Below are 15,000 nucleotides of genomic sequence, written 5' to 3'. Positions count from 1 at the left end.
TGGCTGTCAACCTCATAACAGATAAGCTCCATGGTGCATGTGATAAGTACATAGTGCTGTAAAGTATAATACTAGATAGATAGGGGTCTTAATCTCAGTAAGAGAAAAGCTGTGTGTTTAAATGTATCCCCTTGCAGCAGCATGCCTGTCTCACTTATCTGTGTGCAGTGGTGATACACATTAAGGCCCCGTGCCTACCTGCCAACCCCCTATGGCCCTCCTTTACAAGGCCTGCTGATGTCATCCACCTTAACAGCACTGGCTGACAATCTCATAACAGATGAGCTTTGTGGTGCATGCGATAAGTACTTAGTACTATAGAGTATACTACTAGAGAGGTAGGAGTTCTAATCTCAATAAGGGAAACTCTGTGTGTGTGTGTGCGCGTGTGTGCGTGTGTGCGTGTGTGTGTGCATGTGTGTGTGTGTGTGTGTGTGTGTGTGTGTGTGTGTGTGTGTGTGTGTGTGTGTAAATGTATCCTCTTGCAGCAGTGTGCCTGTCTTGCCTATCTGTGTGCAATGGTTATACATTTTAAGGCCCTGTGGGAAGTTGCTGTCCCTAAATAGCCCACATCTACCTAGGCATAAATACTATCTGCCATTGCCTACATTTGTAGGTAGAGAAAACCCAGGTGACACATATCAAGGGTAGTATGCCTTGTCACGGGGTATGCATGCAGGAATATGCTGTTCACCCACATTGTACCTGACGCACTGTTCTACACATATGCACCTAGGTAACCATGCACCTATACAGCCGTACCTTGTTGATGCCATATTTCCACTTTGCTGCCATGGCATCCTGAGCTGCTGTATTGCCGCCAAGTCTCAATGGTGTAGCCACTCAGACCCTTGGAACAGAAACATACAAAGTTCTGAGAGATACCTGTCAGTCTGCATCTCTACTGCCAATCTAACATCATGCAACAAAGGTACAAACATTTTGATGTGTACTCATGACACATGCCAGCATACAGCACCTGTCATGGCATAACACTACTGCACTACAAAATGTCTTGTAATATAATGTTGTCACCCTGTGCATCAGACACATATTTGCATGTCCCTGCATCGATGGTATGGATGGCAGGGATGTAGCACAGGTATCATTACATGTACAGTGTGTGGTGTCGGGGTGCCAGAGACCTAGGCTGTGCCAAACAGTTGACATTGTGTGTGTGAGTCAAGAAGGGTTGCTGATCAGCTGGGCCATGGAGAAGTGCCTTGCGTGTCTGTTGGTGACCCGCATGTGACAATGATGTTTGAGTGTGTGCGCATACCCAGTCAAGCTATGTGCTAGCCCTACACATGGGTATGTTGGACAGTTGTGGACCGTACATGGCAGAATGGACAGTTCACCATCTCTGGCCATGAATACAAGAACTGATACTGCCAGGAGTGGCAGTGGTACCACCATGCCCAGGGTCAGATGCAGTACTAGTCACTGACGGTGACTGGGGTCTGCTGGGCCCATGTCTCTCACAGGACCACATGCCCATGGCCTGCCAAGTCATGGTGTGGGCAGCACCCTCCCTTCTGTAGAGCTGGAGGTACTGCCACTACTGGATCATGAGTGTGCACGGCCACGTGGACTCTCAGCAGATGCCGTTGCTAACCTACAGCCACGTGTCCGATGTCCTACACCCACCGCATGTTCTGGCACAGACAATGGGCAGTCAAGGACTGACAATGCCTCACCCCACTCTCTGTCCGCTACATCAGTGAAATGATGCATGGTGTCACCAATGTGGTGGAGGGAGGCACAGATGTCAGACAGTGATGCATCCATGATCCTGAGCATCTGTCTGGAGTTGCATTTGGAATGTGCCTGTGCCTCCATGACTGGCATGCATCATCCAGTGACATGTGATGTCACACCTGTGACAGGTGGTGGAGGGCAACATTCCTCCTTTGAGCACCCCTGTCAATCTCCCTGTGTGGGACCTCACCAGTTCTCTGGCTATGACTAGTGTCCCAACTCACTAATGCCATAGTTGCCACAGTCTCCTGTTCAATGCCATCGCACTCTGACTGTCCAATATCTGTGGCCGCAGGGGACTGGATATATGTGGGCATGGGACAGATTCAGCCCCCAGCAACCCCACCTGTGTCTTATTGGAACCATCATCGTCAGAGTCCAATGAGACACTGACATCAGGTTGTGAGGGGGACACACTCCAACCCCCATGGTCACCTGTGAGGAGGAACAAAAAATAAGTACATTACTACCTACACTATTATGTATGGTAATCCACACACATACACTTACAGGTGAGGAGCCACAAATGTGTTACATATGCCACTCTTATTTCCAATCCCATGCACAACACACAATCAGACTACAACATAAACAGACAAGACAGATCCTTTATAACATGCACTACAGCTATGTCTGGTTAATGTTGACAGTACTATACACCTGTGTGATAAGCAATATGTCAGTGAATGTGATAAACCTACAACTAAAACAGAGTTCATCCATCTTGAGCATACTATGCCAACTCTAGTGTCACTGCCTCAGGTATGTACCATCTATATATTGTGTGTGAAAAGGCATCTGTGAGTGATTGCCTCCTGTATAGCAGGCTGCATAGACCTCCTCAAAAATAAGTGCATATGTGTTAATGCTCCTGCAGATACAGAGCTGTGATTACCCATTCAAAGCATGCCAGTTAACCCCTCCAAAATTTAACATACAAGTATTGTACTCTGGCTAAGCATAACAGTTATGCCTAGGGCAAAATGTCGTAGGGTATATATGATCCCTACAACAAAAGTAGCACACTTAAATGGTACAGAACCTTGAACTCTGGCCACACCTGAAGTACCTATGGAAATGCGAGGAAGAAGTATTGTCAGCAATAACAAGTGTGGCATTGTTACAGGGTAATTTGTGCGTATATCAACATGTACAATGGCTAATGTGATACTGCCTACGTTGCTGACATTTTGAGTATGTGTGCACAACTGTGCATTAAAACCAAACCACCACACCCAATGCCGATACACCTGATACCTGTGTACTGGTATGCAGAGGCTGTGACAATGGATGATGCAGTATTACACTGATGAACACAGGATGATTACCTGGACACTCCTCTGCTGTGGATGCTGTGGCACCCACCTCCATGATGTATGGGGGATGGATGCCTGGAAGTTGGTGGGTGTTCCCACGTTTGCCAGGAATTCCTCTGTGGCCCAGAGTGGTTCGCCCACTGCAGGCCCTCCACCGGTGGCAAGATGGTCCCTGGCCACAGCGCCATCCCTTTGCCATGCAGCATTGACCATATCTGTGGCCCAGTGTCAGACCTTCTGGTAGATTCTGTCCTGTAGCCCTACATTATTGACTGCTTTGAAGAGTTCAGCCCACAATGCTGCACGATCATGGTGAGTCCTGCACAGCAGAATGTTGTGATGCAGTCTATGTCCATCCAGGATGACATTATTTTCAGCCTCTGAAAATGGCGGGTGCCTCATTCTATACCTCTTTTCTGAAAGACAACAAAAGAAGGAACACATCACTGGAACAGAAACATTGATATCCACTATGTTCAGATCCTGCACATCCAAATTGCTCTGCACTATCCACTGCTACCTCCTTTGCCATACACTGCAGTCTATCAACACACTAATCATGTCGCTATCACCAACATAATAGCAATACCAGTTATGTCCCTGTGTGCCATGACAGAGTGTGCTGTATGTCTCTACATTCATCAATGCTGTCTACTGGGTGTGTTCCTTGTGCCACACTCCTACTACTATGTTATATGGCTATTGTCAGACACATAGGTGTGTGTTATTACATGTATGTGGGGACAGTCTAGCAACATCACTGTGCCACAAGGACAGACAGCAATGCAAACCCACTGTAGTCTATCCTCCCTGTAGGCATCATACCTCTCCAGTGCACAGATGTTTGCTGAATGTGTACGTGTGTCCGATGTATGTGGTACTTTTGGCAGACACCTGTGGATGTCTGGCAGGTGGTTTACCAATAATTGATGGTTGTTTCCAGAATATGATGAATCTGGCTGTCACATGCCAGAACCCTCAGAAAACAGTTATGCTACAGTAATATCTGTTCCTCTATTCCTACTCTTCCTTTGTATGACCAAAATGTACACTCTGTTGCTGAGGTTTGGCCTGTGTCCCTTCAGTAATACTGGCTATGACCTGACTTCCTGCAGTAAGGGGTTGCCAGGTATGTTAGCAATAGCTTTCAAGCAATAACATATGAATGTCAACTAAACTCTGACCTAGCCAGAGTAGATCAGGGACAGGGACAGTCATGGACACCTTTACAATGTTTGACCTATTCCTGTGTGACATTCACAGACTGAGAGGACTGAGAAGTGCATTGTGGGATATGACAGCTGTGCCCCCCCTCACTTACTGACAATATGTCTACCATATAATCCAGTTGAAGTTGTACAGGAGCCAACCATTGTAGGAGGAAGCAGGAGGGCCACAGCTGTGAAGTAATTCACAGCAGGCACAGTTGAGAGGCATGCCTGTAGTTGCTGGACAGCAGCATATCAACTACATGTCATTCCCAGACATGTACTAGAGGCCTACTGTTGTAATCCCTATTCTCCATAACTGCATCCTCCTATCTGTGTCCTAATATATGGGGACTTGTATTACATATCTGGTGGAGTAATGTAGTCCTTTTGTGATGAAATCCTGAAGAACAATGCTTGGCAAATCACAGCCTGTCTTGGTATGGCAAGTTACAGACCTGTTTCCTGCAGGTAGTTGCTTGCCTCTTGTAGGTAATGCTCAGTAACAGGTAATTGCCTGTGCACCAATCTGTGGCTCAGATTTACTAATTGCATGCAGAACAGCTAGGTTGCACTTTCATTAGCCAAAGACATAGAATAACTACAATATTTAAGACCTTCATGTAGGCCTTAGTCCTTTTCTTAGTCTGTGAGATGGACATTAGTGAGGTGTGGAGTCTACAGCATCACATAGGATAGGTACTAATACTGACCACTGTTGAGATTTATGAGGTATGTCCACAGTTTTGCATGCTACGTTTGGCCATTTTCAGTTGACTTTATGATTATCTGGCAGTTCAGTGTTCAACATTGTGGGTTGAGGTCAGTAAGTGGGAAGAGACATGTGGGTGTTAGACATCATACCCATCAGAGTATGCATGCTTCTGCTGCAGTAGCTGGTGGTCTATCAGCTCTGTATGTTTGTAGGGGCAGACTGTGACACATGTCCCTGTCACTTGACCTTTGCTCCCCACCCCTTTATATATGGGTGTCATGTGGATCTCTTGTTCTAGAGGGTTGTGAGGTATGGTATGTCTGTATCAGGTACCATAACATACAGCAGTATATTTTGCAGCCTGCAGCTGCTGCTTTTTGCTTGGAATAATAGTGGGAAGTGTGAACATGTTGGAGAACAGCAAGCTATATGTGTCACTGAGGGAGCAGTGTTAGTTTTGTCATCACAGTAGAGCCAGGGTGAGGTTACCCTTAACAGTCCAGTCAGGCATGTGCCTAGGGTACGTCTGTTATGTAATAGTGCCAATCAGAGAGTAGTAGGCAACATATAGGTAGGCTATATCATAATCATACCTACCTTTGACTTGCTAACATGTGTAGCAGTTACTTCAGTAGCAGCAACCTGTTTTCATTCAGGACTCAGTCATTATTTGCTGTATTGACAAGAATGTAATTGAAGTGCAACACACTGGATTCGAACCCAGGACTGTGGGTGGCAAAATGTACTCCATGCATGACAATTAAGAGACTGAGCTACTTAATCACAACTGCAGTAAGTGTATTTGCAATACATATGTCCATGCATACAGTCTGTCACACAGGAATTGCGCCAGCATGTGTTTTCTGATGGGTATGAGGTGTGACATTCAAATTTTAGTCATGCTTTTCTAGCCTCAATCTTTAATGACGTGCCAGTACTTTAGCAGACAGATATTATTTTGTGAAACCATACCAAAACTAGAGGGCAGACCTGTGGACATTCTGCAACAGTCTATAGAGTTGTCAGCTACACCTGCTATCCCAGGCCTCACATAAATCCATTAATATTTATTTGGCTGTGTACTGGTGTAGTGTCTGCATCACAGTTCCAAGTACACTTTTAAGTTCCCCATTGTGTGTACTTGCAGTGTGTTAGTGTCAGTCAGGATATGTTGGTGGAAACACCTGTGATAATTCAGATCTGAGTGGCCTAGTGGGTTAACGCACTGTGCTGTAGTTGACAGGGGCATGGGTTTGAGATGGAGCAGGGGTGATTATTTCGCAGATGTCCCTAACACTGTCAAAAGCACATAAGATTGTTAAGGCAATTTTAAGTGGCTCTGCTTAAACCTGCACTAATTGTAAGAAAAGCAAAAAGGAGTGATAGGAAAGTGATGCAATGGGGAAAACATGCTAAAAGGCTGGCAGGGATGTGTAGGATGGGTGTGGGGGAAAGGACCATAGCTCTCCATTTCTTCTACAGCAACAGCTGTGCAGGTTTCACAGAATTTGGAAAATGAAGCTTCACTTCCCAGAGAGAGGGGTGAGGGCAATATATCTGTGTTGATTAATTCATGTAATAATTCATTGTGTCCAGTTGATGTGGGTGTGAAATGGAGAGCAATAGATAGGGGTGATATTTTTTTGGGGATATTCCCCCCCCCTTTTTTTCAAGGTGCGAGTAGAATGCTGGGGAAAGGATATAGGTATGTGTGGGGGTACCTTGGGTAGGAGAGTTTACATTTGCAGACAGACAAGACAACATAGAGGGGTGGTGTGTGACACATGAGGGGGGGCAAACATCTTGGATGGGGAGAGTGTTGTGGAATCAGAGAGCCATGTGCCACCAAATGGCAGCAGTGTAACTGAGCTCCCCACTCAATTGCAACAAACACTGCTCCTTCACTGCCCCAAAGGTGGCTGTGCTGGAGGCTAGATGCTAGGGCCACCTTGTCCCTCCAGATTAGCCAGTCTGCCCTCAGTCTGGTGCAGGCAGTTCTCATAACCACAATGCACTATCCTGTGCACCATCAGTGGTAGGTGATCCTGGTTGACAACCCCCCCCCCCAGCTCCCACTCCCAGGGGGACAGGCCCTGTCCCCTGAGGCAGTTCCACCCATAGGTGGTGCACGGCCAGTGGAGGGGCACTACTGGCTTGGGTCTCAGATGTGGTGGAACCTGGTGCCATGGATGGCTGAGGTAGGGTAGACTGATTGCCAGGAATCAGCCTACCCAGTCAAGCTGTGATGTTGAGGTATTTTAATGTGTATAGGTTAGTAATGAACAAAACATTTTGTTAGTTATAACAGCATTGCAGAACATTGTAAATAACCCAGTAACATAACATTGCATAGTATATGGAACACAACAATAAGTGAGATAGCAGTCAGTATAGTAACAGCATGCCAGTAACAGTTATGGCATAAGGCCAGCAACATAGATAATTCAACATGTAATGTTAATATGCAACCATTGTATTACATAACAATAACAAAACACAAGGCCCAACATAATGTTTAGAAAACATTTGTTAATAGTAAACCATAACCAATGTACAACAATAAATTATGATGATGATAAGAGGTGGGGGAGAGAGAAATACAGCCCATTAATACCAGGATAGGCTATATTGTTTGCAACAGTACTGTTAATTACTCTACAGGTCTGCCCTTCCTTTATGTATAACAGTGCCTTATAGCTGCTGTAGCATGTAAATACCTCTCAAGCTATCCACATGGGACAGTATGGACCAAGCTGTAACACCTACAGGTACATAACTACAGAGGACTATTACATGTGAGGTGGACCTATATGACTACCAAGGTGTACTGCGGACTGATGTAGTGTACTGTGCTATTGACGTAATCATGCCGATGATAGATCTGTGACAGAGGGATTAGGCGACAGTGATTACAGTTCAGGACAGTGTGACACTTGTATCATGTCTAGTATAGCGAGAGAAAACAACTACTATGCTGTGCTTGGCAGACATGGGCTAGACTGTCAGCAAACATACACAGACACACCAAGCACACAGCCATACCAAGATTACACATTTTATTTATTGTAAAATCTTTTACTAGTATTGTACTTATTGCCTTTATTTTCTGATGTCTTATCACATTCCTGATCAATGATTTTAGCAGTCAGTTACTTCTGAACACACAAATTATTATCCCATAATAAGGGCTACTGCACCCATTTACCTGCAATTCCTGTGGGGAGAAAATCTGTAAACAATACATAATGATTCGATAATATTTATTAGTACTTGTCACTGGATTTGACAAAATCTGTGTGACAAATTGCACATCTGACACAGCAATTAACAAACTGAGCTACTGAGCCACTGCTGACTGTGGACTGCCTGAAATTTTCCTAGAGCTCACCTGGAAAAAAAACATGACCTTTTAATAGTAGTACCTTTAAGCATCTACTGCAAGATCACCAGTTATTGGAGAGCCCACATTCTGCCTCTCAGTAGTCATCTTGGAATTAGTGCTTCTGTTTTCTCCTGGTGAGAGAAGGAGTGTAGTTAAATTATTTCCTAGAGACTGCTGATCACCAGAAAGCGTAATAACTGCTTTATAGGTGACAGCTTGGAATTTGTGCTTATATTCTGATCCTGGTGAGAGTAGGACCAGAGTCCATTGATTCCTGACTCTTTCTTGTTGGAGTTCTGTGACTAGCACTTTCTCTAAAACCTGCTGGAAAGCACTAGGAAGCCTTAAACTTATACAAGTACTCAATTCTCCTTGTTAATAAGGAGAAATTAATAGTATGCACTAAGCCTATAATTGCAAAGTACCTTGCCAAGATAAGGGAAAACAGCTCTTGTAATTTACAAAAAAAAACAAAAAAAAAAGCACCTAACCAGACATGTCCAAGGTTCAGCTTCCAGTGATTTCTCCAGTCCACCTGATGAATCTGGGCGTACTGGGGCAATGCAGCAATTGCCTCATGTACACAGACAACCCTCTCCTCCTACCACCCAACAGTACAACCTGTGAGAGATGCACTTACATAGCCAAACTAGAAGCATAGCTCTAGTGTTAGACAATCAAGAGGAGAAGGTTAACACCCGCACTACACCTCAAGCACCACATAGCCCTTCAAAACCCTCACCATCAACACCCACCCATAGCAACACTAAAACCACATATGCAGAGGTCCTTAACATTAACCTGCTCAAGCAACAAGGACCTCCAAATCTGAAACACAAACAAACACAAATCACAATGAAAGTATCACAAAGCTCACAACACCAGTGTGCCACCCAACAACAGCCCCTAAGGCAAGATGACATACCCACACTTTAGCCATAGGTGATTCTATAGTCAGGCACACTGATGTCTCCCTCACCAGGCTGAACAAGGAGAAAATTACAGTCAGCTGCCTGTCGGGTGCCAGGATCCACCACATAATGCATGCACTCAAGTCACTCCACAACAAATACAAATACGACTCTGTCATTGTCTATGTTGGAGTAAATGACTTGAGACGTACCTCCGTGGACTACATGAAAAGAGACATGGAAGAGCTCTCGGATCATGTGGCCCAAGCAGGTATGACCCTAGCCCAGAGTAGCATCCTGCTTTGCCCAGAATGATGCCACAGTTTAAGGACAAAATGATTGACTTCAACAACTGGCTAAGCTTCTGATGTCATTCAAAGGGGGATCCAGTATCTGTCTGCCTGGGATGACATGATCGACAAACCACAATGCTTTACCAGAGATGGTCTGCAACTGTCACCTCTGGAATTCAGGTCACTGGCTAAGGCTCTTGCTACCCCTACTGTGCCTTTTTTAGGCAATGCTCAAAGGACAAAACCACAACTGTAACAGGTACAAGTATGCAAAATCTGAAGCTAATGCTACTTAATGCTAGAAGTCTAAACCTCAAAATGAACTCTCTCGAGGCAATCCTAAAAATGGAGAACATCAATATCTGTGCAGTAACTGAGACCTGGTTAAAGGCTCCAGATAGCACCCCTGCAATACCAGGCTACAACTCTTACCACACTTTTCGGCCAACAAACCAGGACAGAAATACTAAATGTGGAGGAGTGTCCATATTCACGAAGGATATTCACACCTCCAGGCTAGTTGCCCAACACAATGCATCCAAAATTCTCCAGGTGCAACTAACACTAGGTAAGACTGAAATTCAAATTGTAGCTTGCTACAGATCCCCCACCATGCCCCATGATTCTCACTACACCTTTCTAAACATACTGGAAAATATTAAGATACAATCAAACACCCTAATGCTGGGTGAAGTCAACTACCCTGCCACTAACTGGGAAAAGTACTCAAGTACCAACACCTTTTCCCAACTGTTCTTGGAATTCATAAATTTTAATGCCCTGGATCAACTAATCCATAGTCTCACCAGGGGCTCCAGTATTCTGGACCTTCTAGCTTATCAGTGGGAGTGGTAAGCACTATGTAAGCTGTCTACCACATAAGAAGTGGTTCTGACCCAGAAATTGTAGTTATTGGCTGTTTGGGCAATCTTTTCCATCTCTCTCAACTTTCTGATTTGAAAGCCTGCATTTGCACTTGTTTCTGTCCTATAACTTGCCTAGTGCAGATACAGATTCTTAGTTTTGGCACTTAAATTTGCTTATTCGTGCTCAGCACTTGTTCAGAACTTGTAAGCACTAAATAAGCTACTAATTACTATAGCACTCAATCTTCCTCATTACCTAGAGGAAAACAGTTTTTGTACTTACTTTTCTCACTTACTTAGAGAAAAACAGCTCTTGTACTCACTTTCCTCACTTATCTAGAGGAAAATAGTTTTTTATTCAGGCATGTCCAAGGGTCAGCTCCCAGTGTTCTCTCCTGTCTATCTGATGAATCTGTGCATCTTGAGGCAATGTAGAAATTGCCTCATGTACACAGACAACCCTCTCTTCCTACCACTCAACACTACAACCTGTGCGAGATGTACTTATCTAGCCAAACTGGAAGTATGCTCTCTCCAACCAAGACTGAACTTGACAGTCATGAGGAGAAGGTAAACATTTGCAAAACACCAAACTCATCACATAATCTCACTAAATCTACACCACCAAAATCCACACATAGTAAGACAAAAACATTCACAGAGGCTCTCAATAATAATCTGACTAAGCAACAGAGACCTCCAAAGCAGAAACGCAAGCGATCTCCATCCCCCAACACAACCCAAATGACACACAGCCCACAGAGTCAGTGTGCCACTCAACCACAGCCAATAAGGCAAAACAACATACCCAACACACTAGTCATAGGTGACTCTATAGTCAAGCACACTGATGTCCCACTCACCAGGCTAAACAAGGAGACGGTTACTGTCAGCTGCCTGTCGGGTGCCAGGATCCGCCACATAACCCACGCACTCAGGTCACTCCACAACAAGTACAAATATGACTCTGTCATTGTCCATGTTGGTGTGAATGACCTGAGATATGCCTCCCGGGACTACATGAAAAGAGACATGGAAGAGCTCTCCAGTCTTGTAGCCCAGGCAGGTACGACCTTAGCCCTGAGTAGCATTCTGCCATCGCCCAGAATGATACCGCAGTACAAGGACAAAATGATTGAATTCAACAATTGGCTAAGCTTCTGGTGTAATTCTAAGGGGATCCAGTATCTGTCTACTTGGGATGACATGGTCGACAGACCACGATGCTTTGCCACAGATGGCCTGCACCTGTCACTCCTGGGATTCCGGATACTGGCTAAGGCTCTTGCTGCCCCTATGTTGCCTTTTTTAGGCAAGGTTCAAATAACAAATTCACCACCATAACAGGAACAGGCAAGCAAAAACTGAGGGCAATGCTACTTAATGCTAGAAGTCTAAATCTCAAAATGCACTCACTCGAGGCACTCCATAAAATGGAGAACATCGATATCTGTGCAGTGACTGAGACATGGTTCAAGGCTCCAGAGAGCACCCCTGCACTACTAGGCTATATCTCATACCACATTTTTTGGCCATGTAACCTGGACCGAAACACCAAAGGCGGAGGTGTGTCCATATTCATTAAGGATATCCACACCTCCAGGCTAGTTGCTCAGCATAATGCATCCGAGGTTATCCAAGGGCAACTAACTCTGGGCAAAACTGCAATCCAAATTGTAGCTTGCTACAGATCCCCCACCATGCCCCAGGATTCCCACTCCTCTTTTCTTGATGTAGTGGAAAATATTAGGGTTCAACCAAACACCCTAATAATGGGTGACTTGAACTACCCCACCATTAACTGGGAAAACTACTCATGTACCAATTCCTTCGCTCAACGCCTTCTGGAATTCATAAACTCCAGTACCCTGGATCAACTTATCCACACCCCCACCAGGGGCAACAATATCCTAGACCTAGTCATTACCAATATGAGTGACCGGTGTTCCACACCTGAAGTCAACTCCTCATTGGTCCGATCCAACCATAAACTAATCACCCTTGATATCCACATCCCGCCCCACCTCCCATGAAGGAAACCACAGTAAAAAATTTCTCCAAAGCCAACTTCATGCTTCTTAAAACAGAAGTGGTGAACTTCATGACACCCATGCAGATGGACAATACAGTTACAACTGCTGAATCCTACACAAATGCACTCTATAAGCATTTACATGAATGCATGGATCGTGCTATCCCAAACAGAACCAAGATGCTATCTTCCAAAAAAAGGAAGCCAATCTGTTGGTCCCCTGCCATAAACAAACTGTACAACAGAAGGAAGAAACTGTTGCAAAAAAGAGTAAAATCCCATGAGTGGAGGAGCTCCCTAGTCAGCCTCAGTAAGAAGCTGAGATCCATTATAAGATCCTCCAAAGCTAGCTACGAAAACAAAATCACCACTAATTCTAAGGACAACCACAAACCATTCTATAGCTATGTCAAAAATCTCGATGGCAACACCCAGATCTGATCTGAGTTACAGCACAAAGGCACGAAAATTACAGAACCAACTGATATTGCCAACATCCTGGCAAATAGGTTCAGTGCTAACTTTAACCCCCTCACCCCCTAAAGGGCCCATATCTATACAGGAAGAATGCAGAGTCCCTGTAATCACAACTACGCAGGTAAAAGCTGCACTCTCTAAAGCCACAAACACAGAATCCATGGGACCGGACAACATCCCAGGCTGCGTTTTACACGAACTTCAGTGCGAACTGGCTCCCCACTTAAGCACCATGTTCAATAATAGTCTCAAATCAGGCTTTGTGCCCACTGAATGGCACACAGCAACAGTTATCCCACACCACAAAGGGGGAGCCACCACTGATCCCGGGAACTATCGAACTATTAGCCTGACGAGCTTGGTCTGCAAGGTCATAGAACGTATCATCATGGAATTCATAAACAAAGACATTGGTAACGTCCAAACTCTGGATCCCACCCAGTACAGGTTTGTGAAAGACAGGTCATGCCTACTGAACCTGATCAACTTCTTTGAGGCAGTCACCAAAGCCGTAGATGAGGGTAAGGTGGTTCATACAGCCTATCTTGACTTTGCCAAGGCTTTTGACACCATCCCCTATTATGGAATTATAGATAAACTCAATAAACTAGGTATAAATCCATACATCACAAGATGGGTTGCCAACTGGCTCACTGACAGAACCCACACTGTAAAAGTTGCACATACATAGGCCTTTGACTCCATCCCTCACTCTGGAATCATAGATAAACTTACTAAGCTGGGCATAAATCCCTACGTCACTCGATGGGTTGTCCACTGGCTTAATGACAAAACACACACTGTAAAAGTAGATGACTCCTAATCCAGCTCCAGAGAAGTAACAAGTGGAGTACCTCAGGGTTCAGTCCTGGGACTGCTCTTATTTGGCATCTACTTCTCTAAAGTACAGGCCAACACTAAGAGATTCTGTCTAACAAAGTTCACAGATGACTGCAAACTGGGAGCCATTATTGAATCCCCAAATTATGTGCATATTCTACAAAAGGGCCTTACAGAAACAGATGCTTGGTGCCAGAGCCATGGGCTCAAGCTCAATACCAAGAAGTGTATAGTTATCCCCTTTGGGAAAAAACATGTACCCATGAATTACCACATAGGTGGCAGTACACTAAACACCAAAAGTGTGATAAGAGACTTATGGACACAGGTGGACAGTGATCTCACCTTCAATAGCCACATCGCCACAACAGTCAGGAAATCCTTCGATGTGGCACATCTCATCACTAAGGGCTTTTCATCCAGAAAAAAAAGAGATCATTGTCTCACTGTACTCATCTCTCATTAGAACCATCATAAAGTACAATGCCCCCATTTGGTATGTACCTCACAAGACATCTGCAACAACTGGAAAGGCCGCAGAAACACTTCACTAAAAGAATCACAGGCCTAAAGCCGATGAACTATGCTGACCGACTAAAAAAACTCTAGCTATACTCTGTCACATATCATCTACTCAGAGGCGATCTCTGCTTAACATACAAGGCCATGTCAAACCCAGAGCTGTTGGACATGCTACACTTAAAGAAATCCCAATCTATCAGAGCCACATGCTCCAGGGACCTAAACCTTGTCATCACAATGAACAAAACATGCTGGAGGGATAGGTTCCTGACCCAGAGACTCCCCATACTCTGGAATAGACTGCCTATACATGTCAGAGTGCCTCCTTGGCCCTCTTCAAAAGAAACCTTGATGACTGGATGGGAGATGGGAAATTTACCCTGGGGATCACATCAGTCACCCTGCTAGACAGGGGTACAGGGAAGTAAATATTGTGGGGAAAAAATAGTCAGGGAATTGTTATGGCTAGGCTTGAATAGGCCCTAGGGCCGATAGCCTAGTACTAACCTATGAACCTATGAACCTATAAGACTGCAATGACAGCTGAACACACATGCATGAGATTCATGCATGACAAAGGTACTAGGTAAACTGTACATTAATATATAGAATGCAGGTGTACACAACAGACTCTTAGTGGGTGGAAACATCTTTGATGTGTACAAACCATATCGGAGTAT

The sequence above is a fragment of the Protopterus annectens genome, chromosome 2.part2 (genome assembly GCF_019279795.1).
Source record: "Protopterus annectens isolate FY-2018-M chromosome 2.part2, PAN1.0, whole genome shotgun sequence".
Taxonomy (NCBI): domain Eukaryota; kingdom Metazoa; phylum Chordata; order Ceratodontiformes; family Protopteridae; genus Protopterus; species Protopterus annectens.
The sequence above is the reverse complement of the archived record's forward strand: the minus strand, read 5'-3'. Positions refer to the sequence as shown.